At 42.6% G+C, this 20,310-nt stretch overlaps 1 long non-coding RNA gene across 1 annotated transcript in view; it reads left to right on the forward strand.

Annotated features, from left to right (window-relative positions):
• Positions 1-12,611, forward strand: part of LOC140647363 (uncharacterized) — a 69,098-nt gene extending 56,487 nt beyond the window's left edge. Inside the window, exons 12-13 of the long non-coding RNA XR_012040721.1 lie at positions 10,899-11,089; positions 12,597-12,611. This is a non-coding gene — a long non-coding RNA (uncharacterized lncRNA). The remainder of the gene's footprint in view (positions 1-10,898; positions 11,090-12,596) is intronic.
• Positions 12,612-20,310: the final 7,699 nt, after the last annotated feature.

The following is a 20,310-nucleotide window of genomic DNA, read 5'->3' on the forward strand; positions in this document are numbered from 1 at the left end:
GATTTATTAACACCTTATAAAAATCTAGGCAGCTGCAGCTAAGTATAAAGTCAGGCAGCAAAACGATGGGATAAAAGCTGGTTAATGTTTTACAAGTTTTCTAGACATAAAAGATCACTTCTTTCAAAACTGCTTTTTTAGAGAAATGATGCCTTTGAAAAGTTTTGTTTGCAATGCATTTATACATCCCAGATACACAACCCACATAATAAACATCTTAAACTTGAGAGTCTCACTTCAGTTTACTTGATTTCAGTCAGTAATTATGGATATTAAATTTCTGTAAGTAACATCTAAGCTAAGTTTACATTGTCTGCAGAAAGGTTTGCACCATTTAAATCAATTTAGAAATCTGTTAAGTAAATCTGACGCAAGTTTAGTTATAGCAAATGTCTCAGCTAATAAATTTCTTGGGACTGGGTTGTATCTTTTCTGCATGCATGGATGAAACTCAAGTGCTCTCAAGGCCTCAGTGAATAAATAATAAATGATGCAAAATAGCTTTTTGATACATAATAATATCATAACTTTAAAATGTGTTTTCCCAGGACTAGAAATTAGTGTGGTGTGTCCCTCTGGGAAGTTATTAAACACAAAGAAAAAAGAGCGATTTCTTGTGTTGGAAGCCGGTCATTGCATCTCTCACCACGCCCTGGTTCCTGGCAATCATTTACGCTCATCTCTTACACCCTTTCAAAGGGGCTGTAAATTATTGCCAACTCAGTATGTTACACCCACCTTATCACAGGTGAAAATCAATTGGAAAGCAATGAAGATTCAGATCTGTGGTACATACACAGACAGAAAGGCTGCTGCTTTAGCTTATCAGATACCTTTATCTTCATTCCATCGTAACCTCGTGTTTAATACTCTTAACCCTCTCTCAGCTGATATTTGGTCCTAGGTATCAGAAGTCTGTTTCTCCCTTGTTGCGCGTACGTAAAGCTTTCTTGCTCAGATTAATCTCCATTCAGACTAAGATGTTTCCCTGCTCACTAAACTGATGTTTAGTGATCCTTTGTGACTGCATGGCTTATCCTTGGTGCTTCTTGGGATTTTAGGTGATCCAAAGCCTGGCCAAAGCTGAAATCACTTACCGCATGTGGTCAAGTGGAGTATAGTCAATGTTACAAGTGAATAAAGTTTCTTAATCCAGTTTCAATCATGTGTAAGTAATTTTAAAATATCCCTTAAAATGACTTTATTATAACCCTAGATAACCACTTAAAATGCCCATTTTTTCCCCTCTGTGGTAGGTTGAAATGGAAGTTAGACTTAACCCTTGATTTTCCTTCCTGGCAGGAGCTGGAGAGGCTGAGCACATTATACCTGTTCCTCTCTTTCCCCTTCCATTTTGTTGTGGTTTAGCCCCAGTCGGCAACTAAGCACCACGCAGCCGCTCGCTCACCCTCCCCCCTGGTGGGATGGGGGAGAGAATCTGAAGAGCAAAAGTAAGAAAACTCGTGGGCTGAGATAAGAACAGTTTAATAATTGTAACAACAACAGCAAAATAATAATAAACTGTAATGAGAAGGAAAACAACAAAAGAGCGAGAGAGGAGCAAAACCCAGGAAAAAACAAGTGATGCAACCGCTCACCACCCACTGACCGATGCCCATCCCATCTCCGAGCAATGATCGCTACCCCCCGGCCAACTCCCCCCAGTTCATATACTGAGCATGACGCCATATGGGATGGAATAGCCCTTTGGCCGGTTGGGGTCAGCTGTCCTGGCTGTGCCCCCTCCCAGCTTCTTGTGCACCTGGCAGAGCATGGGCAGCTGAAAAGTCCTTGACTGGTGTAAGCACTGCTTAGCAACAACTAAAACATCAGTGTGTTATCAACATTATTCTCATCCTAAATCCAAAACACAGCACTATACCAGCTACTAGAAAGAAAATTAACTCTATCCCAGACGAAACCAGGACACATTTACAGGGGAAATATCCTTCCTTTCAACAAACCTGATGTCCCCCACGCAGCCCCCCTGCAGCGGTTACTGCGTAAAGCTCAGAAGCCAGGCGCAGTTTCTTAGCACTGCAAAGAAGTCTTGCCTGCTCCTCTGCTGCTAGCCGTATCTCAGCCCCTGGGACACTCCTAGGACAAAGAAGCAGCTACTTGGCCATCGGCTCTGACAAATGAGACCTGTGACCTCAGGCACAGTAGTTCAGAAGTGTTCCTTGCAATATTTATTAAAGCCTTTGAAACAGTCCCTTTCGCAAGTATTGAAAGAAGCCTACCGTGGTGGCAAATTTAAGTACTCCCAAATTAGGAGATAAAGAAGATAAAGTTGTCTAGGCAGCCCCAACTTGATCTCTTCATATGAACAAGTCACCTTTAATGATGTGATCGCAGACCCCTGGACCTCCTGGGGCTCCCATGGATGATGCTCATTTAACACTGGACAGCTCAGCATGGTCAGTGTAATGCTCATCTTACCAGACCCACGCAAACCATCCTCCGCGGGCAGCATCGCTCATTTTCCAAGAGCTTTTCTATCATGTTAGGAGTCAAATGCTATGCCAACTCTAAAGAAAACATTTTCTCACTAATGCCGAAAGATGAAGTTAAGCTATTATTCTCATTTTTGGTGGCAGAGATAGATTCAATAACCACTAATTACGGGCCATGGCTTTTCGGAGCCCTTGGTGTATTGTGTGTGCTCAGGCTATGGCTCCCTGCACCTCCAGTTACAGCTGAGGCAGCACCAGCTGCAAACCAGTTTTGTCCTGTGCACTGAATGAACATGGGAAAAGCAGGCTGAGTATGGCACTATGTATTTAAAAGTGGATTTTTAAAATGTGCAAAAAAGAGGCTGGGTATGTGACTGTTATTTCAGCAGGTATTTACTAACTTTGTAACCTAAATATTCCTTCCTATCTTTAAGTGGGTACAGGGTGCATTTTTAGGTTTTATTTTCAATACATTAAAAAATTCAGAAACACTACTTGTAACATCATGTAGGAATCTGAACTTGGTATCAGCTGGACCAAACACTTTAAATTCACTGTGTAAAGCCCTGCCAAGTGTATTAATAGGGTAATCCATAGCAGCAGCGGGTCCCCATCTTCCCTACTGCCTTGAAGGAAATGGAACATGTGGCCTGTAAGCGTCCCAGATGTTTGTGGAGAGCAGAGGAATAAGGAGATTTGAAAAAGGAGAGGCTTGGACCATGGAGAGGAAGTGGTTTTAGGACAGCACTACGGAGAATTTGGGTCCGGAGTGTAGAACTATGATGTTTCTTTAATGCAACAAGAGATCAGCAAAAAGGCATTTTAGGGAAGAGCTTGGAAGGAAGGACAGGGGATCTTTGTGTGCTGTTCAAGGCACTGACATCAGTGCTGACTCCCTCGACAGCTGCTTTCAACTCAAACATGCTGGGAGGGAGTATGTCATATTTTATCTCAAGCTTCCTAAAGAGCCAATTACTCTAACAACTCATCCCCACTCAGAGGCAAAATAGAGATTTCTAATGAGGCATCACCAGGTCTCAACCAGTCTCCGAGCTGACCACCTCTGTCCTGTGGATGTCTGAAGCATCTCATGAGTTTTAGCTCTGCTTTGCTCAGCGTTGTCCCTTCCCTTGCTTTATCCCTCACTTCTGTTGATTCTGGTTTTGATGTCAAGGGTTCCGACTAATTCTTTTTTTCCCTCTTCCTTTTGTTACAGAAGCTGTAGGTCTGTCTTCCATTAGTAATCTCTTTGTGGGAGGGAGGCTACTTCACAAGAGACTATTGTCCTCTCATGTAATATACTAGTCTGGTGTCCTGTGGCCCCATTAAATTCATGTTATTCACGATCACGGTGAATTTTCTGGTTCACTTTTTTTGAAAATGCCCCAGCGTTTAGTATCAGCACCTAAAATAACCTGCCAGTCTGGGCTGAAGTGTTCTCTGCAGGTGGCAGCCCTGTTCAGAAGGTACTGCTCTGAAGTTTAGTAGCATCAAATACAGCTCCAGATCTGGTTCTTCATCTCTTTTAAGCACCCTTTTAAAAGTATTTTTTTTATAGCAGCAATAAAATGTAGCTATCATAGAGCTGAAATAATGCTATTTTTAAATCAAACTTTTTTGCAAAACAGAGTCATGGCAATTGTGGTCCATGACCCATTATTATTGCAGATGGTATTCTGTGGCTCACAAAGAAAGATTTTACATGTGAGACTGCATGTTTACTGGTTGTATTCTCTAATAATGCTATTTATGGATAAAAAGGATAATAATCTAGAATGAATAGGTAGTTTCTTCCCCCAGCATATACAAATTAATTGATATCAGTCTTGGATCATAGATTTAAATTTTCTGGAGTTATCATTCCAGGCTGCTTCTGTTTTACTATTTTGGTCCTTTAAAACTGCCTTTTCTTTACAGCATTACTCAGAGCTTATTAGTCTGTATTGTTTTCTTTACGGTATTTCTCTACATCCTGGATATTTTGAGTTTTGTTTTGTAATTTCCATATTTTAGTCTACTTTTCCTTATATTTTAATTTTATAGAATTAATTTTAATCTCCTTATCTGTGTCTATTTTTTGCTTTCTCTTTTCCTGTTTCCCTGAAGTCCTCTTCTGATCTGCACTCGCCCAGTGGCAGTCTGTTATGTTTCAGGTGCACCTTCTCCCAAAGTAATTGTAAACCTCATCTTTTAAAGATTTTGTTTTATCTCAATTTATGTGCCCTCATGATAGGGGTGTTTATTTCTTTTGGTTTTCACAGATATGCTTATGATCCTCTAAGGAGACTGGCCAAATGTTGTTCCCATCCCTGGACCCTTTCCTTCTCCTTTCCATCGGGAGCCACCCAGGGCATCAACAGGTACAGAGGCTGTGGCATTATCAAGGATGCAGCTGGACCCTGGGAAGTTGCAGCTGTGATGTGCTGAGTCTGTGATGAGTTTGGTGAGGCCTCAGGAATGAATGGAAAAACCTCTCTAGAGAGCAGAGGGCACTGGGCAGTGTTTGCTGCCACACAACAAGTGATCATGCTGGCTGGAAGCAAGGACCCCCTGGAAGAGCAGGGGCCATGGCGAGGAGATAGTTGTGTGTAAATATTGCTCCTTCCATCCTGGCTTACCAAGCTGAGTTTTCTTAATTTAAAAAGCGAAGTTTTTACTCAAAGCAAGGATACCTTTTTGGGTAGTACACTTCCTGGGAAGGGTCTGGGCAGTTCCACCTCTCCAGCCAGGTGACTGTCCCATCATACTTACATGCCACCTCTTCACGAGTGATTCATCCCCTGTACGAGCTGAGCATTGATGGTATTGGTTCTGTCTTCACACTCTGTGTTGTAAATCAGGTATCACACTGCTCTGTGCACCCAGTCTAAAATTAATAAGGAATCTGTTAGTGTGTAAGGTAAAACTCTGCTCCATTTAGGTATCACTTAGGTATCCACTTAGGTATCACTCTGAATGAGACCTGGTTTCCTTCAGAGCTTTCAATCTCCAAATGGTGTTCTCCACTTATGGTCTAATTGCCTTTTCCAAACTGAAGTCAGAATCTTTTCTGCAATCTTATTCTTGGTTTTGGCTCTCCATTACAACTTTTGCCTCAAATTAAGGATTCCATAAACCATCCAAACAACACAGTTGATTCACAAGTTGCAACTCTGTTCTCAAAGCCTCAAAAGCGTCATTTTCCTTCTTTTTGAGTTCTCATATGATATCTTGTCAGATGTCATAAGATCTCTCTCAAAAGTTTCATTCTATCTAGAATGACGTTTTTTTTCAATGTCTTGGTCATAATCTCAGCACTAGTTTGATCTTCACTTACATGCATATTATCAAATCAGGTTTGTGATTCTCTGATGAAAAGGCTGCTTTTAGCCACCTTTTTCAGTATCTTTGCTTGCCTTCATGAAAGGACAATTTTCTAGCTTGATCGGATTGCTTGCTGTGGATTGATGGGGTCAGAGCTGTTTTGGCCTTTTCAGTTCCATGTTCTTTGCTCTTTTTTTTCCCCTTCTGTTTCTAGGTACACTCATTTGTAATTACCACCACCTCTGGTGCCATGTAGCGTTGCAAATTCAGCATACTGCCAGTTTGGCCCCAGAATTTTCTAAATAAAATGACAAAAATCTGCTAGTACCAAAAGAAGGGTTTTCTTGTGTTGGGGTTTTTTGTTAGTTTTTTTTGTTTTGTTTTTGTGTTTTTTTACTCAATATTTGCAAGGTGTTGGCCGGCTTTTCCAGAGATTCACTGGTTTGCCTCTGCATATTAAAAAATAAGCCTAAATAATATAAGTTTCACAAAGGTTATGAGCACCTGAAGTAGTTTTTAGAGTGGGCCATATAAAGTAACTAAGTTGTACTTCCAGCCCACCATAAAGGGTACCTCTCCCACAGAAAAAGGACCTTGGGGCAAGGTGTATTCTGCTTGTTGAAGTGTCAGTAAGGAGCATATTGACCTGCAATACTTCATCACCTTCCCAGCTTTTTACCTGCAAACTCCTGATCCTACATCCCTGCCTTTGGCTGTTACATGCTCTGATTTTCTGTATCACAGTATCTGTACTGCAAGTCTGTAATCAAAGCTGTGCTGGGCTTCACGTGCCTAGTAGTTGAGTGTAGGAATAGGCATCAGGGTGCTTGGTGTTACACCCTTGTGATGGCATTCCTTTTGGCCTGAGCTTATTCCCGTACCTTGTGCTGAGCTGAACTGGGGAAATAAGGGGATGCTGACCTAATCCCACCCCCTGGCTGGCCTGGCTGCAGTCCCTGGATACTGAGGGGCCAGGTAGCTCTGCTAGGGAAAAATCGTCTGAAGGCAATTATAAATTTATTGTTCACTTATAGCATTTTAGCGTTTGTAGAGCTGTTTTGCTTCTTTATTTTGCTCTGTGCAGGCAGAAGCGGGAGAGAAGGAAATGCTCTCAAGCAAATAGCTGTGCAGCAGGGTTAAGGGAGGACACATCCTCAGTGTGAAAGGTTGTGAGAGTTCAGACTCATTTTGAGATCTAATGCTTGCATAATGCATTTCTAATAACTTAAATAGGTAGCAGGTCATGAGAAAAACTCACATGTTTAGAGCTGGCTGGAAACCAAAGCTGTTGATCATATACAAGTAAAGTGAGCAAGGGTCACCATTTGCATGCATTAGGATAAATCCAGAGCTGGTTCATTGTGGATCACTGGGCGTTTCTAAATTTGTACTAACAGGATGAAGAAGGCTGTGATTCAGTGGCATTTCACTCACTGAAGTTAATAAGCTCTTCCTATCCCCACACTGACCACAGGATATCAGGAGATGAACCTAAGCCTAACAAAGGTATGAAATGGAAATGAATTTGTCAAGTGTAACTAAAAGCCAGGACAGAAGCTCCTATTCAGAGTTAAGATGACCTTAATTCACATTTGTTTGACTAACTCTGAGTGCGCTAACCACTAGCTCTCCTGTGGGTGAGGACGTCCAGGTTCAGCTGTTTCATATGGAATAACATGTTGAGGATACGTGGGGTAACTCCAAGTTTCCTTTTAAACAGCTGGAGTTGTACATTAATTACATCTGTCTATAAACATACTTTCTTCATCCTTCAACAAGAACAAAGAACAGCTGTACTGTTGTTAGTTGTAATGTGAGTATGCACACATCTCTAGAGACTATCCCCTCCTCGGCCTATGTGCTCATCTCAGATCTGACTTTCTGAGGCAGTTTGCTCTGTTTTTTGTGTCCAAACTTTTCCAATTTGCTTTATATATATATACGTCCTTACAGGACCAGCAGCAGCATAAGTCTTTCCTGACACAGCTGAGTGGCCAGACCATTCCTGCTCTGGTCAGTGTTGAGTTTTTTGTAATTCAGTATCAGCAAGGGGCAGTGTAAAGAAAAGTAGTTTCTAGATGAAAATGGCACTTTTACTTCCCACTAGACTCTGGCCACATGAAGTGAGCCCTGAGGTTGTGCAACTCATCCCCTTGTCCTCAGCACTTTGTTCTGCACTGTGACAGTGGCTTAATGAAGCATGCTCTTGCCTTGGGCAGATGCCCTCTGAAATTTACCTGAAATTAAATTTATTACAGTCCTCTGTTTCTTACTTTTTATCTGGTGGTCTTAACTTTAACCTTAACCTCTGCTTGCCATAACAGACCTCTCTAGCAGATGTTTGTCTGTAACTGTAACCTTGACACAAGGGAGTTGCTACCTCGGTTGTCACAGAGCAGGTCACAGTTGGCTTGTAGTGGGTGGGAACCAGGCTGCTCTTCCTCTCCAGTGATGGTCCAGGAGGCTGGAGGACACAAGTTTGGGAGTTATTACCCAACGTAATAACTCACAAATGGATGAAGGGATTGAGTGCACCCTCAGTAAAATTGCAGAAGATACCAAGTTGGGCGGGAGGGTAGAAAGGCTCTACAGAGGGATCTGGACAGGCTGGATTGATGGGCTGAGGTCAATTGTAAGAGGTTCAACAAGGCCAAGTGCTGGGTCCTGCACTTGCATCACAACAACCCCGTGCAACGTTACAGGCTTGGGGAAGAGTTCCTGGAAAGCTGCCTGGTGGAAAAGGACCTGGGGGTGTTGGTTGACAGCCGGCTTCATATGAGCCAGCAGTGTGCCCAGGTGGCCAAGAAGGCCAACAGCATCCTGGCTTGTACCAGAAATGGTGTGGTCAGCAGGACTAGGGAAGTGATCATCCCCATGTACTTGGCACTGGTAAGGCTACACCTCGAATACTGTGTTCAGTTTTGGGCCCCTCACTACAAGAGAGACATTGAGGTGCTGGAGCGTGTCCAGAGAAGGGCAACGAAGCTGGTGAAGGGTCTAGAGCACAAGTCTGATGAGGAGCGGCTGAGGGAACTGGGGTTGTTTAGCCTGGAGAAAAGGAGGCTGAGGGGAGACCTTATCGCTCTCTACAACTACCTGAAAGGAGGTTGTAGAGAGGTGGGGGTCGGTCTCTTCTCCCAAGTAACAAGCAATAGGACGAGAGGAAATGGCGTCAAGTTGCATAAGGGGAGTTTTAGATTGGATATTAGGAAAAATTTCTTCACTGAAAGGGTTGTCAAGCATTGGAACAGGCTGCCCAGGGAAGTGGAGGCACTATCCCTGGAGGTATTTAAAAGACGTGTAGATGTGGTGCTTAGGGACATGGTTTAGTGGTGGACTTGGCAGTGTTAGGTTTACGGTTGGATTCCATAATCTTAAAGGTCTTTTCCAGCCTAAATGATTCTAAGGTTGTCACAGAGGAGATCATGGCTGGCTGGGATTGCGTGGAAACCAGGCTGCTCTTCCTCTCCAGTGATGGTCCGGGAGGCTGGAGGACACAAGTTTGGGCAGACACACTTGACTGGCATCTGTGTGGGGTGAAACTTGGAACTTCCATTCCCCAGGAAGGGTTGAAGTTTGTTTTGATTTCAAATGTGATGACAAAGTAGGAAAATAATTGCTATATAAATAGGTGACACTGAGCTAGAGAAGATAAGCTGATTACTCTTAATGGCTTAAAAAGCCAGACCAAAAAGTGACAATAGCTTTGAGCTTTTCTGTTGTATTGTGATACGTGAGCAGTGATAGTACAGTATATCATTCTGGAAAATTCTCTAGTGAAATTTCAAGGTTTTTCCACAATGAAACTTTTTAAACTTTAACTTTTAATAAACTTTTTAATTTTTCCTGCAGGAAAATGAATTCAATTTTACATAATTTTACAAGCAAATTTGTTTGATTTTGATATTTTTCCTTCCCTGAACTAAAGCTCCCAAACCCAGACTGTTTTGATGAAAATCTTCCAGTATATTCCAATCTTAGAAAAATTACACAGTGACATCTGCAAAATTTTGAGAAGATTTGGTGCAGGTAATACCACTACTGAAACAGGCTGCCCCTGTCCTTGCACAGTCAGAGAAATTTTTTAATGCTGTTGTTTGGATTAGTGTGCAGTCAAAGAGATGGTAGGAATTTAACCATATAGATTTTGGAAAAAAATGTTGTGTGCTCTTAAACCCTACCAGCTTTATGTGTTTGTGCTCACACTACCACCATGAGATATAAATCTAAGTTAAGTCAAGTGAGGTAAGACTCTGGTCTCTAGAGAATAGTGTAGGAGCTTCTGGGAGGGTGTGGGTGATTTAGCAGGAGCATTCTTTCTGCGCTGACTGGCACCAAAAGTATAAAGCTGATAGAGTTCCCAGCTAACATACCAGAGATAAAAAAGAGCCCTGACTATTTGTGTTTATAAAAGATCTCCTAGCATTTTGCAAAAAAACCCTGACACTTCAAATCTCCGCATCCTGGCTAAGTTGCAACTTGTATTCTCCTCCCATAGACATCCCTCTTCTCTCAAGAGGAGAAGGGTGCTCTGCTTCCTATCTGCAACTCTATCTTTTTACTTTATCTCAGTAGGAGCATGCACAGCAAGAACAGTGGTGTGAGCCGCAAAGATCCTGCATTTTGATGATGGTGCTGAGGGCACATCCTAGAATTTAGGTGCCATGGCTGTGTGTGTCAGGAGAAGATGAGTGCTATAGATTTACATTAGCAAAAGCATCAGGGAGTTCAGATTATCTTCTCTGCTTTTGGTCTCCAGGCTCTAGGCAGGGTGCATAATGCGTTGTAGATGCTAGTGGCCATCCTGCACAGACTATTCGTAAGTCTTAACACTTCTTGGGCCCCAAATCAAACATTTGATTGAATTTCAACCTGTTACATACTGTGTTTTGATGCCTTTTGCTGTCCATCTTAATTTTTTTCTAAGTTAAGATGAATTGCATTGAATGGAAGAGATGGTGATATTGCATGTGTGTGAGACATATGTGGGTACAATCCCAGTGTTCACTGACTGTACAGTCTCCTGCTGTCTTTTCCTAAACTCTACACGGCACTGCTTGAAGGTATCATGTAGCCTTTTAACCAGCAGATACTGGTATGATTTACATCATTATGTATATGTGATTTGTTTGAACAATCAAGTTTAGATGGAACTGGTTATAAGTAAGCAAGTACATATGCAAGAAGATGAGGTCCTTTGCATCTGGATTGTAAACCTATATATGGGTGAAGCCCATGTGAGAAGTGGAGGAGACTGAAGAACACTGTTGGTTCCAGTCCATGCATCTGCTTTGAAGACTGTTCAGGCACTGCAGGATCTCTGGACAGAACAGGTATGCTCCTCAGGTACAAGAGTCAGACACTGTCTGTGGCCCTATGGGGGAGCTGAGCCTGGCAATATGGAAACCAGGCTTTATTCTCTCCTGGGACACAGATTTCATTTTTGATCTTGGGCAACTTTTGATCGTGGGCCCTAGAAATGCAAACACAGTTGGACCTCCTTTTGGAGGGGGAGGGGGGAAAGGGAAATATAGAATATTCAACCACCAAGATATGAAACAACAAGGAAATAAAATCATTATATACAAGTGACGTTTTCTTTAGTTTTACCAGTTCACTATGAAATCATCAGAAGTTCATGCCAATCTTTCAATCTATTGTGTCTGTCTGACAAGTGATATTTATTTCGGGTGATTAATGGAGGTAGATAAAGATAAACCACAAGAGCACATGTGTTTTCTTGATTATGTCTTATAAAAGAATGCACTTGGATGAAACAATTTTCAGATATTCCCAACTGTAAAAATACCCATTGCAAAACCAACTGAAATTGAAAGCATATTTGACTGAATCCATTTTAGTTTTTCATTCTCCAACTACTTTTGAATCTTCTTTTTTCTGTTTCTTTTCAATTCGCATTAACACAGTTTCTCTGCCTGGCTGGGTGAAAAGTACCCGAATTTTGCCTCAGTACTCACTGCAATGCCTCCAGTGATCAGCAGGGGCTCCTCTTGGACTGTGACTAACTTGGCTCTCTGCTCACCTCACTTGCCATTGACCAGCCCTTGGTGTATCCACACTGGCTACCTGATGTGGATCCTATAGTATTGGGGAAACACATTAGTGCAATATTGTGTTCACAAATTCTCTCTAGTTTTTAATCTCACAAATCATCTGAAAAGGGGAATGGATGAATCACCATAGATGTGTTGTCAAAGGACACTTTGTGTATTCCAAAAGCCAGGCAATGAAAGAGCAGCAGCATCACCATGTTCAGGAGATTATGATCACTGATGGATGTGGACAGACCTTGATATAGTTTTGCCACACCTGCAATTAATGCATGATGAATTTCATATCTGGATAATAGGAAAAAAAAACCCCTACACAGATATCTTCTCTGATGAAGTATTACATCTTCACAAATGTGGAGCTGAATTTAAGCATATCCTGAATCTAATGCTCTTGTTTGTCTGCAATATGTTCAGTTTAACTTCCACTGACTTCAAGGATATTTTGACTCAGCGCTCGCGTTTCACGCTCCACTGGGAGCCGAGGAGTTTAATCCAGATGACAGGGGGGATGTAGCTGACTGTGGCGGCCAAGGTGGCTCATATGATAGGGTGACCCGCATACCCAGGGTGACCAAATGACTCAGGTGCTTTCCTTCACATGCTGCAAAAAACAGGAACAGAAAGAAATAGCTCCATTCTACCAAAAAGATTGACTAATTGGTCACAAACGTATGTTACTGATATATAGGTAGCCTGGGGAAAATACAGTGCAAAGGTGCAAGTGCAAGACCAATGCCAACGAACCTGAACATTTGGTAAATTGTAGTTAACTCAGGTGCGGTTTAGGAGAGAGCCAGCTTTCAGAAGAGAACTGAAGAAGGTGGAAAAGGTAAGTCTTTTACTAGTTAATGTTGAATAATTTATTTCATTATTGAAAATCTGAGAGGATAAATTATTTACTCAGCTATTTTCCAGCAGACAAAAAACAAATCTAGTAATAAGAAACATTCCTGGAAGGCTATTATGATTTATCATGAAGAAAATAAGACACTGAGAGCAGTGGCTGTAAACTGAGTTGTAGATATGCTATACAATATAAATTAATAAGTTGCCTTTTCCATCTTGTTACGGAAATACAAAAAGCAGTAATGATCACTGGCCTAATCTTTCCTAGCCTTTAGTAACATAAAATTTTTGATTTTTTTGTGGGGGAGAGGAAGGAAGCAAATTTATGGAAACTAGCATTCATGTGGTCTTGCTTTCTCACTCTGCCATTCTCTATATTGTCATTGTTCACCAAGGCTCAAATGAGAGTTTTTAAGGATGGGTTTAATGTGTTCTAACTTTAGATGTTAACAGTGTAGGTGTCTGGACCCGAGCTGGCTGGCAGTAGATCTCTGTGACAGTCTATGGAGATGTGTCAATGCAGCCAATGGAGTTCAGGGTGAGATTTGACTCACCAGAGTCAGGGGTCTATCTAGGCTGAGGTGTATGGCACCCTAAAGAGCGTACATGCTATTGATCATCTCTCCACTGACTTTGTAGAGGTGTGTTCAGGTATATATGCCTACATTATAAGCAACTACATTTAACATCACAACTCCTAGCACTTGCATTCCAAGTGCCACTTTGGGACCCTGGGCTCTTTGGAGGCTGCTCATTCTGCCAGAGTGGACCTGGATACCCTTCCTGGATGAGTGTCAGTGAAACCTTTGGATAAAATTCTAGCTTGCATGGCAGTTCTCTGTGATTTGCTCTTACTTTTGGTGAGGGTGTGATTTCATTCCATTCCATGTCATATGTTGCTTAAGCTGACAACTATGTGCCAGACGTTACCTAGGGCAAAAATAGCGGAGACTTTCATGGCACTGTACCTAAAAATGGGATTTTGGTGCATAAAATACCCTTAGCAACCCAGGCTTAAGCATCTGCTATCAGCTCATCTGAATGAAAGTGATTAATTTCTTTCTGGCTTGCTTAGCCTGAGTGTTGTATGGGCCAAAAGTGAAGAGGCTTCTCTGTGGGTCTGGGAGGTGAGTTTCAGGTTGGCTCCAGGCTTGTGCTGAAGTTCATTCCTCCTGATTTGCATGTGTGATAAAGCTCACCATGCACCTATCTCTAAATAAGAACCTACATGTCACCTTGTTTTGCACACCCTCAACTTTGTTTCCTGAGACCTGGGCTTTGCCAGGAAGAGCATAGCACCAGCTGCCTAACATGTGGAGAGAGTGGAAATCAGAAGCACAGCCAGAAGCAACACCACTAGATCAGACCTGGCTGACTGCTAAGGCCAGCCACATAACCTGATGTGGCTGGTTCTGTTTGTCACTGGCTGAGTAGGTCATTGCCATAACCAAATCATTTATCCTGTCCTGACTCCTGTAACATCTCTTATGCTACAGATCTTCTGTGGACTTGACTTCAAAACAGTTTGGAGGAGGTTCTGTCTCTTGCAGAGTTCATCTACAGTTCTGCTCATGCTGGGACATGTAGACACTACAGCTATGCAGATTATATCTGGCTAATAAAAACAATCCCAAATGTTGTGGTTATTGCAATGAACGCAAACCCATTGTATTCCCTATTTCTTCATACTTGCAGTATGATAAATATCAATTACCAGGTAAGGATATGTTTTGAGTATGGTTAGTGAGGAATCAGCCCTGCTGTTCTCCTGACAGGCAATAGGATCTGCATGACTAATTCGCTGAGAAATGAAAGGACAATGTTCTTCGTTAATAGTAGAGAGAAAGAAAACATTTGCATGGTGAATGCAGTAAATTTGTACGTGAATGTAATCGGCTTTGCTCAGTCTATTGCACTTAAGTGATTTCTGTGTCTAGCAAGCAGAGCAAAAAAAACATTTCACAGCTCCTCATGAAAAGTGGCCAATCATTACTGCAACCCTTGGGACTAGCTCTGCGATATAACATTAATCATGATGAATCGGTGTGGCATCTATGGGACCATAATATGCAGCTCTATGAGAATACCATTGGGTTGTGTTTCTGAGTACTGCAGACTAGTTTATATTTTTCTCTTCACCCACAGAGAACTTTTTTCCAGTCACTAAAATTATCTTATTCACAACAACATCTCAGTTAACTGTTTGCTATAGTGCAATGGTTGGATTTTTGCTTTTGTAAGGTCAGAACCATGAACTTACATCTTCTGATATAAAATGACTTAACCATAAGCAAACTCCAAACCATACAATCACTGACGAATTTAGAGTCCTGAAATAATTTTAAAAATCCTACAAGTGAAACTGTTAACTCTAAAAAGCAAGATCAAGGGAAAAACTTATCTCTTCCTGTGTGATTGATCTTTTTCTCTTGCGATTGCCCTCTGACCTACAATAAATCATTTTAGAGTGTGTCAGGAAAATCTCTTCAATGGCTTTAGAGCTGGGAGGAGAAATGTTTTGTCTCTCAAAGTATTATCACACAAAACATCTAAACAATTGCAGCTTTTCTGTTATTTTTCCCACATCCAATGAGATGATGGAAGAAGGTTTTTCCCCATGTTGATGTGAGTTGATAGTGTCTAATGAATGTTGCCATCTGAAATCCATATACAATTTTAATACTGTAGGAAGTATATAGGAGACTTGAATTTCCTTATGGATGAAGAACCTAACAGGAAAGAAACACACTGGAGAAATCATAGCCCTGCTTTATGGAGCTGGTGCTTATTTGAAAATAAGGGTATTTTCAAAATAATTCCCTATTTAAAAAAAAAAGTATATTACTGAAACCATTGCCACACTTGGTCTCAGAAGGTAGGAAAGGGTGTGAAGGCTGGCTCTTCTCTGACCTGTTTTCAGGTAGTCTGAGCCCTCATGGTCATTTTTGTGGTAAGTTGCTTGTAGTTCTTCCACACAGAAAACCACTCTGTCTGCAAAACCACCTGAGCTACATCACAGCCTTGCTGTGAAAACGATGTGCAGTAACTCCACTGCAAGGGGTGGCAATGCCTTCTGACATGTTAGCCTCATAAAACCTGAATTTGGTGGCTTTTGATGGATGCATCCTGCACAGGACATCCATTTGACAAGCAATTTGGAGGTGGCTGATGCCTCCTATAGTGGCAAAAACCTGGAAAAGACTTTCTATAGGAAGCTGAATTAGTTCCCATGAAAATATTGTTGAAAGTTATCATTATTATATTGTTATTAAACATATGTTAGGACATTTGGGATGGGATTCCTGTGGGTAAATACAGGCATCTAGAGCACAGATATCTACATCTGGGCTAGTAACCACACATTCCCGCTAGCCACTGGAGACCAGCAGAAGAGTTTGATGCATCCTGAAGAAAACTTCTGAAACTGTCATCCTAAGAACATCCTAAAAGTGCCTATTTCTTTTATTGGGCTTTTAATTTCTTTTTCTGGAGCTCTCAGAGATTAGCTCAAAGATAGATGTCAATATTTCAGATGTGTGATGTTAGAAAAGATGGATCCCTACGGATCCCAAGCAATTTTATAGGCATTTTCAAAGCAGAATTCCCAGTCTAAATACAGTAATAGATTCAATAGTTTTTAAATACTGACTTGCTATATTTTACTTATACAAATATATGTGTTTGTTGTACCTTATAAATGACACGAATTTGTTAAATTGTTCTCCCATTTAAATTCAATTTCTTGTGGTTTTGCTATCCGCAACCCCCACCCCTCGCTTCAAAGAGGCCCCCCACATCTTTACAGTAAAACAGCCCAGAAATGTCATTATGTAACTCCGATACCCTCCTAATCAGTTGAGCTCTGGCTGGGTGGGTAACCCCAGAGGCAGCGAGAATCTCCCGCACCTACGGCTTGTCCAGCTTCCCGTTCTCAGAACTACCAACCACAAGAAACTCCTGTGGTTACTAACAGAAGAAACAAGTTCCCTCCAATCTCCCAGTGCACCTTGTCAGTTGTGGTTTGTGAGAATTACACTGAGCTCTTATCCAAGGCAGTCAGGACCGGTGCAGGCTTTGCGCCCCTTCATGCTGCCAGTTTGGGGTCCTTAGCCTATGGCTTCAAACTTTCCGGCACGGCAGCTCTGTTCTGTGGGAAATTGTTCAAATTAGTCCCACAAAGAAAACCATTGCCTTGTGAAAACTACCTGTGCTCAATCACAACCATTCTGTGGGAATGAAACAAGGCTTCCCTTGAGATTTTTTTATTTATTTTTCATTTATGTCTCTGCTAACGTGAGAGACAGTTTGTGGTGAAGATCTTGGTGCCTTCTTCCGTCTAACACTTTCTAAATAAAAATGAGCAGCCTCTGTTCATGTATATTATTGCTCTGACATTACCTTTACTGTGAGAACAAGAAGTGAACCATTTAATAGCAGTGAGGTGAGAACTGGGTGATGTGAGATGACATGTTTCCTAATTAAACCACTAATAACAATAAAAGATGCCACCAGGCCCTTCTATTAGAACACGTAGCTACAGCAGGAAAACCTTTGTAATATAGCTAGTCTCTCACTCTTTCCATTTCCTTGAGGCTTCTGTGTACATTTGTTTCTCAATATGACCCGAAAGATCAGGCCTTGCAAAACACCCTGCTTTTTAAAAAGTAACCCCATGATCTGTCAGTGCATCTCTCACATTGCAGCTTTGTCCTGTGACTGCTTGGCTGTGATCCCAATGGGATTACACCAGCCTCTAATGGGCATGTTTTCCCTGGTTGCTCCTGGCTATTCTGCAATAGCACCACTCAGCTCCATCAAGGAAATAACTGCAATTTTCTCTTCCCTAATGAATTTCATAATGTAATCAGTGGCAGGCCATGACTGAGAATGAAACTAAAAATTGATGCAATGGTCAGGCAAGAAATTTGACTTGGAGCTTTGTTTTGACTGGGTCCCAAATGAGGAGAGGCATTGCTGACAGCTCTGCGTATACTCTGTGGATGCTGATGGCTCCAGTGGCAATAAAAATGTTCACAGTTTTTTGTTTTTGTCTTGTTTTCATTACCACTGTCATGTTGCTTCTTTCTGTGAAGTCTGGGTTGCCAGCTAATGATCTGGTTCCAGGGGCAGGAACAGCCTTTGGTTTTCTGCGGAGATTAAAGAAAATACAATGAAATCACACTGCGAGTTACTGTGTGGAGGCTCAGCCTCCACTGGGTGCTGGCTGAGAGCAGGTAGGCAGCTGAAGATGTCACCAGGCACCCGGGCATTCTCAGAAATACTCAGCTATCGAATGTACTTGGGATGTTGAATACAAGTTATTTAGGTGTAAAGCATCAGGGACAAACTGGTGAAGGGCCACCAAGCTTCACCCACACAAGGGCACACCTCCACATTATTTTTGTACTCTTCAGCATGATTCAGTTTATGTTTGACCTAGCAGGGTGAGCAACAAATGGTCAAGTACTGACAAGCCTGACTCCTGCTCCCTTCCCCTCTTCTCAGTCTGCTGGGCAAGTTTAGCAGCAGCTCACCACTTCAACCAGGCTGGGGCAAAATCCAGTTTGGACCTGCACATATTTTTTAGCTTTGGGACAGGCCAGTCCAGGACTCCCACGCCAAACATCTGTGGGAATCTGAAGACTTACAAAGTCCAGCTCCAGAAGGTTTTAATGTAAGAAGCAATTTGGCTAAGTCAACATGTGCGCAGGGGATACATCTGAAGGATGCCAGATCAGGAGGAGGCCACCCTAGCAATGAGTGGGCAAAGCAGAATGACTATTCCTTCAACACGTCAGCCCAAGCACATGCCACGTACCACCGTAAGTGCTGCAGCTTCTCTAAGGTCCCTTGGTAAACCTGGGCCTGGCAGTGACAATAACCACCATGATTATTGTCTCTCTGCAAACACCGATTTCCCAGGCAGGTGGAACAGGGTGAGAATGCCTGGGAGCCCTTGCAGTTTGCAGCCGGAAGAACAAAAGCCACTCATAGTTTTATTGTGCTCAGTTGTGGCTGCAGTTACTGTGCCAACCTTCCCCTGCCCCGGAGCCTGGTCCAGATGCCGTGGTTCCTTCCCCTGGGGCTGGTGGCTCAGGAGCTGGAGAAATGGGAGCCTTCTGGAAAGGTAGTTGGGGTTTCTCCTTGCTGTGGGTGAGGTGGCTGCTGCTTTAACACCACTGAGGGTGGTGGTGAACTTTCCTGGTGGGTTTTTGCTGGCTCATTGTGCTGATAAGCAGAATCCCACACTTCTGGAGTGCTTTGGAGGTGCAGGGCAGGCTGTAATACTTTAGGTGAAGTGCATGCAAGGCTTCACAGAGTCATTTATTATGACTGCTGTTCTGCTGCCAAAATCTCTGCTATGGTCATTTGGTACCTGTCCGTGGAGTTAAGCGCAACAGTGCCAATTGCCACCAACACAGACTTGGCCCTCCCTGCTGGAAAATCCCAGCCTTCCAGGATATGCTTATCTTGCTAGAACTATTTTATTTTGTCTGCAGTAAAGCTGAACAAGTGATTTGGCATTGCTGGGCCGGGCTGTTAAAAGCATTTGTAAATGTGAGGAGTTTCATTACTGCAGAGGACCCAGCTCCACAGCCCACCGAAGACAGCACTCTCACTTCAGTGAAGGCAAGCAGTCAACAGTGCTCTGGTTATTGTGCCCCCGAAAGAGGCCAACCTGCCCTGCTCCTTGTCCTAATACCATTATTTTGGACATGTCTAACCTAACACCTTGCATACAGGTCTGCAAGGTCTTTCCATACCCCATGGCTCACCCATTTGGGAGTACCTGCCATCCCCAGCGCTGTGCTGACCTGCTTTCCCGCCCCTGGCTGGGATGCGCTGATGCTGTGCGCTGATGCAGATGTGGTTCTCCTAGAAGGGGAACCTTCTAGGTGGTGGCTCATTGCTCTGGTTACACCACAGGTGTATGGGCCTGCACATAGGGAAAAACCCTATGAAACTGCTGATGTGCATGAACTATTTCTGTCTGGGTCCCAGACAGTCTCTTGGGTGGACTAAACTCAGAGGTAGTCCACAGGACAGTTTGGGAAGGTGGTGTTGCCACAGACAGACACTCAGCATAAGGCAGAAAACCGAAACAGTTCTTTCTAAAATATGCAGATCCTGACATACTATCTCCTGCTTCTGAACTGAAAAGTGAATATTAGTGCTAGGCAGTGTTCAGGACCTTGCTGGTTTGGGTCAGTGATCAGAGAAGCGCATTATAAGACTCACTTGGTGTTCCCTCCAGTTCAGAGGGAAGGAGGGAAGCTCTCTCACACTGTGCAGAGCTCAATGCTCTCAACCAGGCAAGGGTGATATTGATGAATGCAGTGTGCACTGAAGCACCACGTCTTTTTTAGGATGGCAAATCTGCTCAATACTAAGTATGTATGATGAGATACAGCAAACGTTAGCAGTAATGGTAAAGGTAAGCCTTGGAGGGCTATCACCTCCACACAATCCTTCTCCTGTAAAGAGGGGAGCTGGATTGCTGAGATGAATGATTCAAAATAACTGCAATAGTTGTGGATTGTTTTTTTGGTTGCTCTTTGTGATAATGTGATTGCTTCAAGGTACATGCTGCCTTCCCTTCCAGGGCTTCAGTCAAAACATGACTTGTGGAAACC

This window comes from Ciconia boyciana, chromosome 2 (genome assembly GCF_034638445.1).
Source record: "Ciconia boyciana chromosome 2, ASM3463844v1, whole genome shotgun sequence".
Lineage (NCBI taxonomy): Eukaryota > Metazoa > Chordata > Aves > Ciconiiformes > Ciconiidae > Ciconia > Ciconia boyciana.